The sequence below is a fragment of the Saimiri boliviensis genome, chromosome 14 (genome assembly GCF_048565385.1).
Source record: "Saimiri boliviensis isolate mSaiBol1 chromosome 14, mSaiBol1.pri, whole genome shotgun sequence".
NCBI lineage: Eukaryota > Metazoa > Chordata > Mammalia > Primates > Cebidae > Saimiri > Saimiri boliviensis.
The window spans coordinates 72446066-72465551 of record NC_133462.1 but is presented as its reverse complement, the minus strand read 5'-3'; the positions used below and the strand labels follow the sequence as shown (position 1 = coordinate 72465551).

Sequence of the window (19486 nt, the reverse complement as noted above, 5' to 3'; positions counted from 1 at the left end):
TTTGACATCTTAACCCCTAAATATTGTGAATATATGATTTTATATGGCAAAAGGGACATTGCAAATGTGATTAAGTTAAGGACCTTGAGATAGGAAGCTCATTCTGCATTATCAAGGTGGGCCCAATGTGATCACAAGTGTCCTAACAGGAGGGAGGCAGGAGGATCAGGGTCAGAGAAGGCCATATGGCAATGAAAGCAGAGGTCAGGGAGAGAGGTGAAGATGCTATGCTGTTGTCTTTGAGAATGGAGGAAGGGGCCAAGAACCAAGGAACACAGGCAGCCTTTAGAAAAAGGCTGAAAAAGGCAAGGAAGCTGCTGCTTCCACGCAACTCCAGAATGAGTCATCCCTGCTGACCCCTTGACAAGCCTAGTGTGACTGATGTTGAACTCCTGACCATCAAAACCACAAAGTAACAAATTGTTTATTGTCTTGAGCCACTTAAATTTGTGATAATTTTTTACAGCAGTAATAGAAAATTAATACATTAATTCAGAAATTGTTGCAAATTAGACAACATGCTCAGCACTGGGGATACTAAAATCAGTAAACTGTAGTCTGTTCTATCAATGTTTTTGCCAGTTTCATTTGGTGATTACTATGTGTCAATCATCAAACCTCAAGAAATATACCACACGGCTTGAAATCAATACAGAAAAACAAGGAAAATGCTCAGGAAGAAGAGCAGTTTTCACTTGACTGTAGAATTAAAATTCTTACATACAAATCTGTATAGATGAAAGCTTAAAAAGGATTATCAAATTATATAACTGCCATGTTAAAGAATATTAATGAAACATGGATTTAAAAAAACTAGCTATGACTGGGTCTAGTGGCTCATGCCTGTAATCCCAGCACTTTGGGAGGCTGAGGTGGGTGGATTGCTTGAGGCCACGAGTTTGAGACCAGCCTAGCCAACATGGTGAAATCCCTTCTCTACTAAAAAGACAAAAATTATCCAGCTGTGGGTGGGGGCAAGCACCTATAATTCCAGCTACTAGGGAGGCTGAGCAGGTGAATAGCTGAACCTGGGAGGTCAAGGTTGCAGTGAGCAGAGATGGTGCCTCTGTCCTTCAGCCTGGGTGACAGAATCAGACTCTGTCACTAGCCAAAATGACATTACTTTCTAACAATCCTAGTGATTAATAAAACCAGAGGGACCCCTTCATATTGTATAGATCCATCTATCAATAAGTAGAATCTCATTTTGGTCCAAAAGCCTTAGAACCCTTTTATCACCTTAAATTCACCATCCACACCTGGTCATCCTCTTCCAATTCACTTTCCATATGATAACCAAAGTGAAAACACAGATCTTACCATTTCACTTTTATGTTCAAAACTCTCAATAACTCTAAAACACAATCTCTCTCTCTCTCTCTCGTATTTTCCCATAGCCTTCTCTCTATACTTCAGTTACTTGACTTCAAGATATTACAGTGTCTAAGCCACCTTTGTCTTCCCACTACCTGACACCACTTGGTACAAAGTGGATATAATATATTAATAATGACATTTTTTCTTCAAAGTAACAGAAATCATAATCAAACTCAAGCAAAAAGTGGAATTTGACCTCTGTACCTGGGAAGAGATCAGGCATGGCTTCTGGGTCCCAAATGATGTAGTCAAGGCTTCGTCTCTCTACACCGTTTGCCTCTTCTTTCTTCTGCATGTTGGTTTCTTTCTGCAGACAGGCACAATGTTGTAGAGAAGACAGCTATACATAACTCGAGATTTGTACTTCTCTTTACCAGGTTGGCCCTGCTTAAGTCGTAATTGCATGCTTGGCCAGCCTCCACAATTGTTCCAACCTGGATTATTGCCCATTTCTGTGGCTGGGGTGGGGAGTAGCTGTACAAACACTGCTATGGGACACTAAGACCATGTACAACTGGGGAGGGGAAATTTCCAATAAGTAACAGAAGTACTGAGCAGACAGAAATAACAAAATGACCATGAAATTCAATACATTTTTATTGATAGACAAATAATGCTTTAAGAGAGTGTTCCCACATATGCACCAAAACCAAATATTGTGATATTGTGGCCATGATGGAGACTTACTATCACTGTATGTTTGTATTTGACAATTAACCTCAAAAATTTTACTTGGGATGGTACTAAAAGAAAAGCTTTCCTCACAGGGAAATGTCTGCTGAGAGCACTTCAAATAACAGCCTTTGTTAGACAACACTGTGATGAGCTCATGCTTTTCTCATGACAGCTAGCCGAACCTTACTCTAACTGGGAACGTTATGCTTAAGAATCTCTCTTTAGTTGATTCTCTGAGCTCAAGCTAATACCTTTTCCCAGGTTAAAGATTCTGTCTGTGTGTGAAGAAGTGACTAAGATTTGACCAAGCAATTCAAATCTAATCCAAATGCCTCTGAACATTTAATTCCAGCTGTCGAGGGATGGGATGGGGAAAAGCATTTATAATACAGAAATGATAGGGTTCAGAGGCTGAATTTGGCAGCCTGCTCAGCCTCCTCTGAATAGACCTTCCAGATGAGGGTGTACGGTCACAGAGTTCACAGAGGTGTTAAGTACAAAAGCATTCCCAAAAAAAGAAAAAAGTTCTTTGGAATGCAACACAGGTTTGAAAATTATACTTACTTGAAAACTAAGGGATGCCTGAAAACAGAGACACTTGGAGCTGTCTTCCTTTGGCAAACACGGCAGCATCGTCTGTCCCCAGAAGACAAAATCCTGGCAGTGGTGCCTTTGCTTAGAGGTGCTGCTGTCTATAAGCCAGTCTAGTCCCCAACAGTTTCCTGCAACCACCAAGAGAAGGAAGGACACTCAGAAAAGGGATAAATGACAGGCTTCCTGGCTTACCAGTCTTGTCCTGCCCTGCAGCAATCAAAAGCTTATATCGTCAGAGGCAAAGTATATTTCCATAAGAGATTCCCCAAAGCTAGACATTTTCCAGAAATGATTTGCTCAAGATGATAGATTTGGTCATCTTGGAAAAAATTTTCCAAGCAATAGCTTCACAAGCTATCCTCAGTACTTTATTCTCTCCATGAAGACCAACAATAAAAGTGAGGAATAAAAACCATCACAGAAAAATCCACTTCAGTTTGTTTGTTTCCTGCTAAGTAAAATGTGAGTTTCTGCCTTCACCCAAGAACATCACAAACCACTTTGCTTAAGGAGTAGGCCTCGATGGTGGTAGACTAGATTTCAAGTCTCAGCATGGCCATGCATTAGCTCCAAGGCCTTGGACAAGTTGTACAAAGTTTATAAGCCTCAGTTGCTTCATTTGTAAAATAGAGGTAATAAATCTACTTCATGGAATTGTTGTGAACATTAAATTAGATAACTACATGTAAAGTACTTAGTATGATGTGTAGCATAGAATAAAATAACCAATAAATGTTTTCTGTTATTATCTATGAGAGTTCCCTCAAAACATGTGCAGAGAATTTCAGTCAGTTCGATGGCTTGTTCAGTTGGTGGAAATTTGTGCTTATGACTGTGATCTTATCCTACGTACATATGTGCTAGTCACATTGTCTTCAGCTGAAACTGTCCCTCAATCACAGAAAGGAAACAATACACCAGTCATCTGACACTGTTCCACAGAATGCACCAGTCTCACCAAGGCTTCCATGTTCTGACTCTCACCAGGGCAGAGCCCCTGGAACAAGTCAGAGAATCACTGTTAGGAAACAAAATAGACAACCACCCTGTAGTGATTCCATTGCGAAAAGCCCAACACGAAGATTTTAAAGCATTTTTTAAAGGCAATACCTTTTTAAAGGTTATGAAAGACTCCAGCAAGAGAGGAGTTAGAACTTGACCCTACTGCAGTAGGGATACTACATCAGCTGTGGTCATCACTACCAGCAGGAAATGAGAAGTCTGTGTTTCCTTCAATAACTAGTGCAGACCCTTTAAGGAATAAGGCAAGTAGACAGGCAGAAAGGAAGGAAAGTAGAGGAGGGAGGTGGAAGAGAGGACGAGCCTGGAGACTTAGCAGCAGTAGGACATAGCCTTGCTTTTTTAATATTGGGGGTAGAGCTGCAAGACCTCTAAAGCTAAAGGTGGTTCCCTGTATCCCACTGTGATCAACAACATGACATAGTCTGATCTATAAAAGAGATTTTTTTTCTAGTTTTGTGGGCCATGTTGGAGATAAGATCCAAGACTGGGGCGATGGCTAGGACCTGTAATCCCAGCACTTTGGGAGGCCAAGGTGGGCAGATCACTTGATGTCAGGAGTTCAAGACCAGCCTAGCCAGCATGGTGAAAACCCATCTCTACTAAAAATACAAAAAACAAACAAACAAATAAAACAGATGGGCATGGTGGCAAATGCCAGTAATCTCAGCAATTCTGGAGGCTGAGGCAGAAGAAATGATTGAGCTTGGGAGGTGGAGGTTGCAGTAAGCCAAGATCACACCACTGCCCTTCAGCCTGGACAACAGACCCAGGCTTTTTCTTAAAAAAATAAAAATATAAATAAATAAATAAATAAATCCATGACTTGAGTCTCATTGGCTTACTTGCTTCAATGTGGTGGTAAATGTTACTTACATCTATCACAAACAGTGTTCTCCATCATTCATCTGAGATGTTTCCATGGAAATGTGGCTTCCTGATTCTAATATGGAAGAACCACCCCTGACATACAAGATGCTCCATCCTCATAACTCTTCTTCCTTATTGCTACCAAAGTTGCCCTTTTCCTTCCTCTAAAACATATGCTAGCTTCTCAGAAGCCCAGGAGAGATCATGAGCCTATCCAAGACCTATCATTCGTGGCTAGATTATTGGGATCCAAGAAGAGAGAGAAGGAGAAAGGAAGAGCAACCCCAGCCATCCCTTTTGTTCTCCTACTTAGAACTTTTTCGACCACCACTAGTGTCTCCCAGTATATCAATCATATCTCAGAAGACAATAAAGCTACAAGAGTCAAGACAGCACTGCCATAAAGATAATAAACACCAATAACACAGAAATAAAGCTTTAATTTATAGTCAATTAATTTTCTTTTCTTTTCTTTTGATACAGTCTCACTCTGTCACCCAGGCTGGAGGGCAGTGGCATGATCTTGACTCACTGCAATCTTCACCTCCTGGGTTAAAGCAATTCTTGTGCCTCAGCTTCCTGAGTAGCTGGGATTACAGGTGTGTGCCACCACATCCAGCTAATTTTTGTATTTTCAGTAGAGATGGGGTTTTGTTATTTTGACTAGGCTGGTCTCAAACCCCTGGCCGCAAGTGATCTGGCCACCTCAGCCTTGCAAAATGCTGGGTTTATAGGCATGAACCACCAAAACCAGCCCATAATTCATTGATTTTCAATAAAAGTGTCAAAGCAATTTGAGGGGTACAAATAAACTACTCAACAACAAGGGCTAGAACAATAAAATCTGGGATTTTTTTGTTTGTTTGTTGCTATTGATGTTGGATTATTATTTAAGAACCATATCAGTTTACTGTTTATTTTGTTTTTTTGGGGTTTTATTGAGACAATTTTTGGCATTTCATATTTTCTAGGGATGTATTTATTTCATCTAAAATTTTTCAAATCTTTGTTGTATCTGCAGTGATACCACTTTTTCATTATGTGTCTTATTTGCTGCTGCTTTTATGTGGATTAATCTTATCAGATGTCTACTTTGTTAATCTTTTCAAAGAATCAGCTTTTGGTTTTGTTAATCTCCTATATTCTTGATTTTCTTTATTTCTACCTTTGTCTTCATCATTTCTACCTTTATCTTTACCATTTATTTCCTTCTTGTTTTTTTGGGTTTATCACTGCTATTTTTCCCACTTCATGAGCTGAAGTTAATTCATTTCTTTTGAAACTTTATTATTTCATGTTATTTTTGAAGCTATACTTTTTTTGTTTAACTGTATTCACAAATTTTAGCATGTGAATTATTTTGAAGTATTTAGCTTTCAAATATATGAGATATAAGTGACTACTTTGTAATTTATGTTTAATTTTATTGCATTATGCTCAGAGAACTTGGTGAAATTGATTTATAGTTTATTGTTGTAAGTGTTCCATGTGTGCTTGAAAATGATGTGTATTCTCTGTAGGATACATAAATGTATGCATGTATATATTTAGATATATTAGCATGAGCTAATTTATTATATTTTACTGTTCAGGTCTTGATCCTGCTGCTTATTTGTGTGTATGTACGTATTTATGCTTGATTTATGGTTTCTTGAGGGGTGAGTATAAAATTTCCAGCCATACCTGTTGATTTATCTATTTCTTCCTAAAATTCTGCTTGTTGGGTTTTGATGGTATTTACAGCTGTGTGATTAGGTACATAACAGATTTAAATGGTTATATATTTTTATTCCATTGCTCCTTTACTGTATATAGCATCCTGCTTTGTCTCTATTAAAATTTTTGGTTTTTCAGTTTTATTTAATCAGCTTTTAAGATGTCCACCCCAAATTTCTTTCAATTTATATTTTCCAAATATCTTTTTAATTTTTTTAACTTTCTAGGTCCTTTATCTTAATTCATCAACATTTTGTTTCATTTTTTAAAAAAATTCTAATCTGTTTCTTTCCAAAAAAGTATTTTACTCATTATATTTAACATTTTTTAGTTGATATCTGTTCTTCCACTTTATATTTTTTATATACTGTATGTTTTGTCTTCTTTTACTCCTTCCCACTTTCTATCGACTAGGTCAACTTATTTTACCTTCTGGTTTAAAAGCTATGTGTTCTATTTCTGTTCACATAGTGATAGTTCTTAACCCATATGGATTATTATTGGTCCTTATTTGTTTCTTAAAGTTAGCAGTATCTAGATGTGATATTCAAAGTACTATATAACAATTGAAAACGTAACTGACACTGACCAATAAAAAATCAGAATGATCACTGGTTAGCATGCTTATGGACCTGGGCTTGGAGAATATCAGTGTTACACTCTAAATGGTGTCCCCTCAAAATTCATATGCGGAAGTCCTAACTTCTGTACCTCAGAATGCGAACATTTGGAGATAGGATCTGTACCGAGATTATTAGGTTACAATGAGGTCGTTAGGATGAGTTCTGATCTAACATAACTGGTGTCTTTATAAAAAGAGATTAGGATACAGCTGCGTGGCTATGAAAATACAGGAAAAAGACAAACATCTACAAGTCAATGAGGGAGGCCTCAGGGAAAACCATCCCTGCCAAGGGACGTCCCTGCCAAGACCTTGATCTGGTTAAGTAGTTTACAATTCTAGAGGAATTGTGAAAAAATAAACTTCTGTTATTTAAACTACTCAACCTGTGGTACTTTGTTATGGCAGCCCTAGCAAACTAGTACAATCAGTCTGTCAAGATCTGTATCTTTTCCCTAAACACAAATGTGGCCTGACAGGTTCCATGGTCCCTTAGTGTCCTGTGATCCATATCCCACACCATGCTGATAGTACCTAGAATCCCCAAATACTTTATCATCCTCTCTTGCAGCATGTCTGTTGCACAAGCTCCTGAGCGTATTTACTTCTAAACAGTACTCTCCCCAAAACACTTTCAATGTATGCTTTCGTAAGACAAAATTTTGAGAACTTAAATACCTGAGAATATTTTTATTACCCCTCACAATCAAATGGCAATTTTATTACATGTAAAACCTTATATTCAATGTGATTTTCTATCAATATGTTAAAAGTACTGCCTCACTGTCTTCTCACATCATGTTGCTGTGAAGGAGTCTGACACCAATCTGATTCTTGTTTATTTTAGGTGATCTTCACTTTCTGGAAGCTTGTAGAACTTTTTCTTTGTACTTGACGTTCTTAGATATTATAATATGTAGGGTGAGTTTTCCTTTTCTTTTATGTTTAACAGTTCATGAACCCTTTCAAACTGAAGTCTTCCATCTTTGTTTAAGTTGGAGTAATTGTCTCTGTTATTTCTCTAGATTATTTCCTTCCATATAGCTCCACTTTCTTTCTGAGTATTCTAATACTAGATATTGGCCCCTTCTCTGCCATGCCTGTTAGCTTTTTTATTTTTCTGTTTGTTTTCTTTTTTATATACATTCCTGCTGCCTCCTGGAAGAATTTCTTAATTTACTGTTCTACTTCATTAATTAATTTTTTCAGTTATACCTGTCCTCCTATTTATCTCATATATTTTTCTTCCTTTTAAGTCATACTTTATAATTCTACTTGCTATTATTATTTTTTCTTCCATTGCTAATATTTTCCCTTATCAACTTAAGTGTTTCTATCATATTTATTTTAAATTCTTAGTTCACTTCTAACAATACATATACCCCTCAGATGTCTGGTCATTTTAGACCAGAAGTTTTCCCATGAGGATACCAGCTGCCCAGTCCAGTTTAAATGAGTTAATAAAGAGAGAATGAACCTCCGTATGGCAATCCCAGACATCACCAAACCACTGTGAATTACTCTGATTTGTAGGAACCCATCATGTAGCTCTATTGCTCAGGTCTTGACCTTAAACCTTAAGGAGAAGACACATTATGAGAAGGTAGACTCCCTATGCTTTAATCCATGAGCCCTGTGAGTATGAACGATAAGGGTAAGGCAAGTGAGTCCAGAAGCCCCTGTTTTCATTAACTCTTCCCTCAGCAATATTTATGCTGCCTCTCTATGACCCCGGGTCACTTCTGTAGTGAAGGGGCAGGTGATGGCTGTCTTGAGGTAAAGCCAGAGAAAGACAAGAGCGGAATCCAAAAAGCTCCACTATCACCTTGGGCTACCTTCTTTCCCTGGCTGAAACTGACACACCCAAGAGCAAATAGTCTTCTGCACCCTCAAGGGGTTCCCAAAGTTTGTTGCTTAGTTTTATTCATTCTTAGAATTCATGTTTCACTTCTTATTTTTTTTCTTTTCTCTAGGATTAATTTGAGGGAAGAGGGCATCATCTTTGTTGGAACCAGAAATCTTCCTACACAGGTTGAGGTATATTTCCCACAGTTTATAAATGCATGTGAAATTGTTCACCTATAATAACATAAAGTGTTAAATTAAATGATGATGATATTCCAATCACCCCACAAAAATTCCAAATGTCCTCATTATTGTGTCTTCTCTTCTATTCAAAAATCATTCGCTAGAAGTGTGTGTCCCTTAAGGGGCCTGCCCTGCCTGCCTGTGTCATTCATTTGCTGCCTCCCAGTCAGGAGCTGCCCTCGCTGCATTCCGGACAGGATTTTGACAGGGTCTAGGATGTCAGACATGTTTATTAGCATTCACTTTTCTCATTAGCCTGTTAAGGACTTGCTAATTAAAACGGCTTTTAAACATCTTTTAGTTACAATTAGTCACTAGCATAAAGTTGTCCATATTGTTTCTGCCATGGCAATAATTTTCCTCTCAGGTCCATTTCTAACTCATTTCCTCAGTATGCAGCCTCATGTGTCCTCAGTATTAGCCATGCTCACTTAACACAACTTGGTTCTCTCAGTTCATACCCCATTAGCTGAATTCCTTCACAGGCACACTCCCTCTCAATTAGCTTTGGAATGTTGTATAGAGGAAACAGCACTACACCAAAGGGTCAAGTTCTAATCTGTGTTCTTCCAGAAACTAGATGTATGACAACAGCAAAATCATTTTGTCCTCCTCAGTTTTTTATAATCTACAAAATGGGGTTAAAGTTGGAAAAGATGGAAATAAATTATTGCAAATGTTCCAAACTCTAAACTTCTGTGATTTAGTTTAAGGTTATCCACAATCTACTTAAGCTTAAGAAATATGTACATATTTCTAGAGACCTAGTTCAACTTACTAGAGAAAGCTTATATTAGTCCATTCTCATGCTGCCAATAAAGACAAAGGAAAGAGGTTTAATTGACTCAAGAGTTTGGCATATCTGGGAAGGCCTCACAATCATGGAAGAAGGTGAAGAAAGAGAAAGGCATGTCTTACATGGCAATAAGCAAGAGAGCAGGTGCAGAAGAACTGCCCTTTAGAAAACCATTAGATCTCATGAGACATACTATCAAGAGAACAGCACAGGGAAAAACCCACCCACATGATTCAATTTCTTCCCACCAGGTCCTTCGCATGACACTTGAGGATTATGAGAGCTACAATTAGCTAGATTTGGGCAGGGACACAGCCAAACCACATCAAAGTTTCAGTAGCTTTCTGAAGGCTCCTGCTAGCTGTCCATTTCCCTCTCATACAATTCAGTGCATCTCACCTCTAGAAGAGTAATATAGTTGGATATCCTACTCATAATTTATTTCCATCAGCACAAACCATGTACTTACTAAATTAATCAAAGACCTACTTAGTCCCCAAATATATAGTAAGTTCATTACTAGAGTTTTTATTTTCATAACTTAGCAGTCGACTGGCTCTAATTTATGAGAAGAGCTCACTATTAACAACATTACTATGGCTAAGCTTCCAGCATCATCCAGACCACCATCTCTGGTCACTTTGAAATCTTAGGAAATATCATTTATTAGTGACTTAATTTAACCTTGACCACTGAACCAGAAATCAATATACACTGAAAGCCCACTTCCCACCAGTGCACAGTATATCCATGTAACAAATATGCACATGTACCTCCAAATCTAAAATAAATAAAATGTTAAAAACTAAAAAGAAATCAGAATTGTCTTCTTGCTTGAAAATGTTCTTGGAAGAGCACTGAATTATTTTTAAACTTCTTGAAGAAGCTGAGCATGGTAGCACAACAAGCCTATAGTCTCAGCTACTCGAGAGGCTGAGGCAAAAGGATCACTTGAGCCCAGAAGTTTGAGGCTGCAATGAGCTATAATTGCACCACTGCACTTCAGACTTCAGTCTGGGCAACAAAGCAAGATCTTGTCTCCAAGAAGTTTGGACTTAGCGCAAATGTGGGGCAAAGGATGACATTGGTTCCTATTTTAGTAAAGGCAGTTGTCTGTTTCAAAAATGGCTGAGCCAAACTACGACACAAAGTTCATTCTGCTAGGTTCTTAGCACAAAGCAACTACTACTGCAAATAATGTGTTTTTCAGCAGCATAATGCTTATAGCTTCTGGAAACTTCAGAGAGAATTTCCTCAGCTCTCAGGAATGATAGGATTCATGATCACACTGGTTCAGTACTTACATCAAAGTAAAACAGGGAAGTCCCAGCCAGGCAGACCCAAAGCAACACTCAGCTTCTCTTTGGAGTCTTTATTCCCAAGAGGTTCTTCAGGCGAACTCCTGGAATTCCAATACCAAAGATATTTTTAAACTATGTTGCAAAGCCCTATTCTTTGTGTTATACTCACATGAGCTTACAAAAAATAATAACTCCCTTGTGACTTTATTAAACAAAATGCACACAGTCTTTATAATAGTTGGACTCTCATTCTGATTACTGTAATTGGTAAACTCTAGAATTGCCTTATCTTTGTTTAAACATATCTTCCCTACATATAACTATATATAACTACACACTATAGATATTTTTTAGTGTAGGCCAGGGTGTCAGCGAACTTTTCCTATAAAGAACCAGATCTTTAGGTGTTATGGGTTTGTCTCTGTCACAACCACTCAACTCTACCGTTGTAGCTCAGAAGCAATTATAGACAATGCATCAATAAATGGATATGGGTGTGCTCCAATAAAACTTTATTTATAAAGTAGATGGTGAACTAGGTTGAGCCCATCATCCAAGTTTGCTGTGCCCTTATCTAAGCAGGCTTAATAATCAGCTCAAATTATTTTGTACATGCTCTAAAAATGAATTGAGTTTTTAATTTAGCAAAGTATTGAACCTTCCCTAAAGATGGAGAATATTTTGTATTTTTATTCTGACATAAAAAAGCAGAGACACATTCCAGATTTAGATTTTCTCATAATTGGAAATTTAAACACAGTTTGGCTAAAATATAATAATAACTAGAATTTTTCAAAGGCTTAATAATTCATAAAGCTTTTTGACATACCTTATTTAATGTAGTCATCACAACACCATTAAATAAGCATTACTTTTTCTTTACATTTTGTAGCTTAGGAAACTACATAAAACTAAGTTAAATGGTTCACTTAGAAACAGCAAGGATTTGAACCCAGATCTCATATCAAAACCATACCAACTTCCCTGTCCATAAACTAACTACTAATAGCAAAATTAGCAGTCATTCTTTGAACAATTGAGCAATAAGTTCTGAATTCAAGTGAAAATTCTAGTTAGTCCACATTTCTTCACTTAATGCACAGTGCTATGAAAAACTACAAATCACTGTGTTATTGTGTATATAGAATATTCAGTACACAAAGCACTCCCCTGGTATACATCCAATAATGCAATTCAAATTTTAAATAAGGTTGATTGTAATAGTCTATTTAGTAAGCCTTTCCTGCTCCCTACTGATGATCAATTTTGTTTTCTAAATATTAAATAACTATAACAATCCACTTTAGAAGTTTTTGTTTAGGAGAAATTTCAGATGTATTTGTCTGTAGTTTCTGTACTACAGATTTATGTGTTTTTGGCACATGTCCAGGTTTTCACAGTAAGTTGATAATTATTGAGATGATTCTGTTATTCTATCTTCTAACTTTTCCAGTACATGAAATTGGACAGTGTCTAGACCTAGGAACTCATTGAAAGCTGCTAAATGATTTCATAATAGTTCCTCTGCAAACTTGAGTCACAATTCAATCTTAAGCAAAAATGTAAGTACCAAATTACATCATTTGAAGACTGTTCTCCATGAAGAAAAAAAACAGGTAAGAAAAAAAATTCAAATGTTTCTGACTTGTCTGCTTTGGCTAACTCTATGTCACCATCTCGAAGTAGAAATATCTTTCCTTTATTGTTCTTCTTCCTATACAGATACATATTTAACAATTCTTATCATAAAGATAACTGTTGCTATGGTTTCAGATTCTTTTTAAACTTCAACACTTTCATCATTCTTATTACCCAGATCTCATTTTTATTGGCTGTACAACTTTCATCTATTCACCCTAAGATTTATAATACTGCCCATATCTTTTTAAAATATGCTGTATGTTAATAACGCTAAGGACAAAGGAGGAAAAGCTTATGTTTTTTTCCTCAATAACCATTGTATATTTCATTAAAAAAATTAAATATTGTTGTTTTTCAGGTCCCTGCATGTGTAATCCTGTAACACAGTGGAGGTGTGTTTCAGCAGAAATGTGACCTTGCCTGAATCTCTAAATCTCTGAGTCTTGTCTTGTCGGGATCCTCCCCAAATCAGCCCCCAAGGATTTTGGTGCATGTGGCTTATTTGTGGTGGTGATGGTGGTGGTGATGTGATTTGAGAAAACACTATCAGCTAGTGGAGAGTGGGGCAGGGAAGGGAGTGTTGGTGAACAGTGTATTGCTCATGACAGCTGTGGCTTAATCCACACCCCAACCATACCTAGAAATCTCTGAGACACTGTGTTGGACATAGCTCTGAATTGTCCCACCGTGTCGGGGAAGAAGCTGGAAATTTACCCACCTACTCCTGTTCAGCACTAATGAGGGTAGCTCCTGAGGTGTTATCTCTCCAGCATTTTTGGTTTGCTCCAAGGTTAAAGGGCACCCTCCTGCAGACAGACCCAGGAAGCTGGCCAAATGCAGGAGAAGCATCTGCTGGCAACTTCCCACATGAGATAAAGGTATATGGGCTGGGCACACACAACACGTGCTACACTCAGGCTTCTTACTTTTTGATGAGAATAAAAATATTTGCCTCAATTATCTCATGGGATGGATGAAAAGATTAATCATTACTATTTTTATGTACCACTTTAGAATTCACAAAATATTTTCAAGGGCATTTTAAAACACATTCCTCACACATTCCAGCAAGGATGGTATACATATCCATAATGACAGTCTCCATTCAACACATGAAAATCTGAGGCTCAGAAAGAGTAAATCATTTGCTTTATATCACAGAACTGGCAATTAGTAAAGGCGGGATTGGAACCAAGTATCCTATCACTCTCAAGCTTTTTCCACCACCGTGTGTTGCATGTGCTCTGTCAAGGTCAAATTATTCTATGTATGTAAGGCATAGTTATTCCTCAAGAGGGGTCATATTAACAGAACAAATGCATAACAAAAATTCTTTCTATTGTGTGTGTATATAGTTTTAAAAATATATCAGTTAGGTCCAGGCACGGTGGCTCACACCTGTAATCCCACCACTTTGGGAAGCTGAGGTGGGTGGACTGCCTGAGGTCAGGAGTTTGAGACCAGCCTGACCAACATGATGAAACCACGTCTCTACTAAAAATACAAAAAATTAGCCAGGTGTGGTGGTGGACACCTGTAATCCCAGCTACTCGGGAGGCTGAGGCAGGAGAATTGCTTGAACCCAGGAGGCGGAGGTTGCATTGAGCCAAGATCATACCACTCTGCACTCCAGCCTGGGCAACAAGAGCGAAACTCTGTCTCAAAATATATATTAGTAAAATGCATAAATGGCACAGAGAGGAGTCCTTTCTGGCTCTTAACCCTGGTGTGGCCATCTGCATGTTGATGTGTACCCATGTGATCAGCTGCTTTGAGAGCCACTTAATTTCATTGAGGATGGAGCAGAATAGAACTAAATCCACCAAAGCACAAAAAGGGACAACATGAACAACCAAATGAAAAAAGGGTTTATGGGGAGATTGAGAACTTTCCATTGGAGTAGACTCAATGCATACAATCCTTTTCTCAATGGAGCTAGTAGGAGAAAATTCAATTATTCCTCAGCCTCCATATATTCTTGGCCACCCACTAGCTGAACTGCATGAAAAAGGCTGACCTACCTTGATTTCTGGTCAAGGCATTTCATTCACTAGAAGAGGGTCAAAAGGCTTCTCTTATGAAGCAAAGACCTGGGATTAAGGTAGAAAGAATAGACCTAGTATATTTACGAAGCAAAGTGTTTTCTTTCACCTTGTTTACATTACTGAATTGTTCTAAAATTATTTCTGTTCCTGCAAGCAAGCAGTCACTTTGGGGTTTTTCTCTGAATAGTAATGGCCCATTTACTTTTTACCCTGTACATTTATTTTCCTTCATTTATTAGATTTCTTGCCCACTGCCCACAGGCCTCTGGGCACAAGTTCAAAACTAAATGCTACAATTACATGAAAAGCAATGGCCAAAGAATATAATTTCACGTAAGAGAAGGGTGGATGGGTGGGTTGAGAGTGGAAGGAGTTCATCAGGGAAGCCAATGCCAAACCAGAAAGGTACATCTTGTACTACACCCTGTAGGCACTAGGCATGAGGAATTATATGCTGGACTCAGTAAATTAGCAAAACCTTTAAAAACCTGAGGTTGGATTTAAATTTAGATGCCAGCAGTTTAAAACGGAGAATAAAGCTGGCCAAAAACTATCCCTCTCTCCTAATCTGTGGCTATATATCTATGTTCAGGAAAGCCAAAATTGAGTCCTGGAGAGAAAATCTCTAGACTCATTGCATAAAGACAAGGTTGATATGGCCAGAATGAGGAAGAAGGACTGGTCACAACAATAGCTAATGTTTATCTAGTGCTTACTTCATGCCAAGCACTATTGTTAACAATAGACATATTCACTGAGAGATAAATTTATCTAATTTATATAAGAACATTTCAAGGAGCATTTTATGTAGACAGTGAGAGTTCAAATAACTTGCCCAAAGTCATACAGCAGGTAGATTGAAAAGTCTGGATTAAACTCAGAAAGTCTAACACCAGAAATAGTTGTATTTTCCTGACTGTAGGAACTAAGGATGATATTTAAGTTGTAGACTTACTTATTTACATAGCAGGGTTTTTTTTTCTTTCTTTCTTTCTTTCTTTTTTTTTGGCAAGGGCACTCAAAGCCATGATCAAAATGGATTCAGGAGTAGGGAGACCTAGTTATCCAACTCATTTTTTCCTCACTTCTTTGTACATGTACTTAAAAAACGAAAGAAAGAAAAAACACCCACCTCTTAAAGACCTTTCCTCTCTTATTTTTCTCCTTTCTTTACTCTTCCTTTTGGTCTACGTGGTCTCTTATCTGAAGGTCAATCCCAGTGCCTAAGCAAGTATGGGAAAGCCTAAAATAGGCATGGAGAAGGAAAAGATGTTATGGTTATGCTATTCCTCCCTGAGACACTAATCTTGATCTTTGACCCATCTGGCCTTGAAATGTCTATGATTTAGACATTTCTGTTTTAAATTAGTTGCGTTCAATTGAGTTCCATCTAAGTAGACACCATATTGTTGTGAAATAACACCAGACTAGAAATCTCTGCCTCCAAAATAATAGCTAGCCAATCATGAGATGCTTGAGCAAGTAACTTTATGCCTCTGAACCAAGTTTTATACAGAATATAGTAAAATATGGTAAACAGGTATAATTTCATTTTATACCCTAGAGATGTTGAGTATTATTTAACTAAGGGTTTAAAATGATATGAACTTCTAAAAATAAAGTAACAGAGATTTTCATTGCAAAGATCTTAGAAATCATCACTCCCATCCTTACCACAAGAAAAAAGATGAACAGGCTGGGCACGGTGGCTCATGCCTGTAATCCCAGCACTTTGGGAAACTGGGGTGGGTGGATAACCTGAGGTCAGGAGTTGAAGACCAGCCTGGCCAACGTGGCAAACCTTGTCTCTACTAAAATACAAAAATTAGCCAAGTGTGATAGTGCACGCCTGTAGTCCCAGCTACTTGGGAGGCTGAGGCAGGAGAATGGCTTGAACTTGGAGGCAGAGATTGCAGTGAGCCAAGATGGTGCCATTTTACTCCAGCCTGGGTGACAAGAGTGAGACTCCATCTCAAAACACAAAACAAAAAAAAAAAACCGTCCAGTAATAATGGTAGAGAATTTTTCAAAATTAATGAGAACACCAAACCATAGTTCCTGGAGACTGGGAGAACACCAAGCAGAATAAACACCAAAAACAAAACAACATGTAGACATATTATTTTTAAACTGCAGAAAACCAAAAGCACAGAAAAAGCATTAAAAGAATTCAGAAAAAAGAGCACCTGACCTGTAGAACAAAAACAAGAACAAGAATTAAGTGGACTTCTTAATAGAAACCATGCAAGCAAGAAGAGAGTAGAATAAGGTATTTAAGTGTTGAGAAACAAAAACCACCCACCAAGATTTCTATACCCAGTGAACTTCTCCTTCAAAAATGAAAAAGACTTTCTTTTATTATAAATTATTTTTTTTTTTGAGATGGAGTTTCACTCTTGTTGCCCTGGCTGGAGTGCAATGGGAATCTTGGCTCACTGCAACCTCCACCTCCCAGGTTCAAGCAATTCCCCTGTCTCAGCCTCCCGAGTATTTAGGATTACAGGCACCCACCATCAAGCCTGGCTAATTTTTTTTTTACATACATATTTTTAATAGGGATGAGGCTTCACCATGTTAGCCAGGCTGGTCTTGAACTACTGACCTCACGTGATCCACCCACCTCAGCCTCCCAAAGTGCTGTGATTACAGGTGTGAGCCACCATGCCTGTCCCAGAAAGGCTTTCTTAAACGAACAAATTCAATTTAAATCCAGCAGTGGGCCCTGAAAGAAATGTTACAAGTTCTTCAGGGAGAAGAAAAATGATATAGATCAGAAACTCAGATTCACAAATAGAAAAGAATCTTGAAAAAGAGTGAATAACGTAAAACAGAGTCTTTAGTTTTTCTTATTCTTAATTGATCTAAAAGGTAACTCTTTGTTTAAAGTAATAATAGTAATACGATATTGAGTGATGTAGCATATGGATAATTGAAATTAGGGAAAGCAACATTGTAAGAAATAGGAGGAAAGAATAGAAAATACATTGTTTTAAGGTATCTGCACTATAGGTGAAGTGGCATATGAGCTTATATTAGTTGTAAATATATTTTGCAAACTCTAGTGGATGATTTTAAATTTAAAGAGAAGAAGAACAGCTATGCTAAGAGAGGGGAGAAAATATAATTATATAAAATACTCAAGACAAGAGAAGGTAGAAAAAGAGGGTATGAAAGGTTGAATTTTGCCTTCCTCCACCCCACCAAAGTCATATGTTAAAGTTCTCAGAACCTCAGAATGTGATGTATTTGGAGATATAGGCTTTGAAGAGATAATAATGTAAAATGAGCTCATTATGGTGGATCCTAATCCAATATGATTGCTGTCCTTTTAAGAAGACGAGATCAAGAGAAAATCATACACAGAGAGAAGACCACATGAGGACACAGCAAGAAGGCAGTTATTTGCAAGCCAAGGAGAGAAAATCTCACAAGAATCCAAACTTGCCAACATCTTGATCCTTGACTTCTAGCATCCAGAACTATAAGAAAATAAATTTATTTTATTTAAGCCATATAGTAAGTGGTATTTTCTCATGGCAGCCCTAGCAAACTCATATTAGGAAATAAAGAAAAGAAGCAAAGAATAAGTGCAATAATTGCAAAATAGTCGCAAACATTAGATAATTAATCCAACTCTATCAATAATCATATTAAATATGAATGATCCAAATAAACCAATTTTTAAAATAGAGATTGTTGGAGAGGATTTTTTAAAAGGGTCCAACTATATGTTCTCTAGAAAAAAACCCACTTTAAAAACACAAAAGGATTAAAAATAAAGGAGTAGAGAAAAAAACTAACATTTTAGCATCAACCAAAAGAAAGCTGGAGTAGCTGTATTAATTTTAGACCACATACAGTTCTGAGCAAAAATGAAATAATTATTAGAGATAAAGATGGGCATTACATTTCTCTGATTAGTGATGTTGAATATTTTTTCATATTTTTTGGCCACTTGGATGTCTTCTTTTGAGAACTATCTACAGAAGTTTTGTGTCTTGAGACTTTACTTTCCTGTCCTTTGCCCACATTGTAATGAAATCATTTGGTTTTTGCTTGTCCAATTGTTTAGGTTCCTTATACATTCTTAATATTAGACCTTTGTTGGATACATAGCTTGTGAATTTTTTTTCCATTCTCTATGTTGTCTGTTTACTCAACTCCCAGTTTCTTTTGCTGTGCAGAAGCTCTTTAGTTTAATTAGACCCCATTTGTTATTTTTTACTTTTGTTATAATTGCTTTTGAGGACTTAGTGATAAATAATTTGCCAAGGTTGATGTCCAGAATGGTATTTCCTAGGTTTTCTTCTAGGATATTTTATAAAGTCTTCCATTTAAATCTTTAATTTATTTTAATCTGCATTTGTATATGGTGAAAAGTAGAAGTCCAGCTTCATTCTTCTGCATATGGATAGTCAGCTATCACATTACTATTGATTGAATCGAGAGTCCTCTCCCTATTGCTTTCTTTGTTGGCTTTGTTAAAGATTAGATGGTTGTAGATGTGCAGTTACATTTCTGGGTTCTCTGTTCTTTTCCAGTGATTTATGTGGTATATGTATCTATTTTTCTACCAGTACCATATTGTTTTGGTTACTGTAGCCTTGTAGTATAGGTTGAAGTTAGGTAATGTAATAGCTCGGCTTTGTTTTTGTTTTTGTTTTTTTTTTGCTTAGGATTACTTTAGGTAGTCAGGCTCTTTTTTGGTTCCATGCGAATTTTAGAATAGTTTTTTTCTATT

At 37.3% G+C, this 19486-nt stretch overlaps 1 long non-coding RNA gene across 8 annotated transcripts in view; it reads left to right on the top strand.

Annotated features, from left to right (window-relative positions):
• The window catches only part of LOC120361575 (uncharacterized), a 220257-nt gene extending 201998 nt beyond the window's left edge, over positions 1 to 18259 (top strand). For 3 of the 8 annotated variants that reach the window (XR_012513573.1, XR_012513570.1, XR_012513569.1), the window contains 5 exons: positions 5020 to 5135; positions 6129 to 6194; positions 7722 to 7795; positions 8848 to 8911; positions 12513 to 18259. This is a non-coding gene — a long non-coding RNA (uncharacterized LOC120361575). The remainder of the gene's footprint in view (positions 1 to 5019; positions 5136 to 6128; positions 6195 to 7721; positions 7796 to 8847; positions 8912 to 12512) is intronic. The other 5 variants (XR_012513575.1, XR_005577751.2, XR_012513572.1 and 2 more) reach the window with 5 other exon arrangements.
• Positions 18260 to 19486: the final 1227 nt, after the last annotated feature.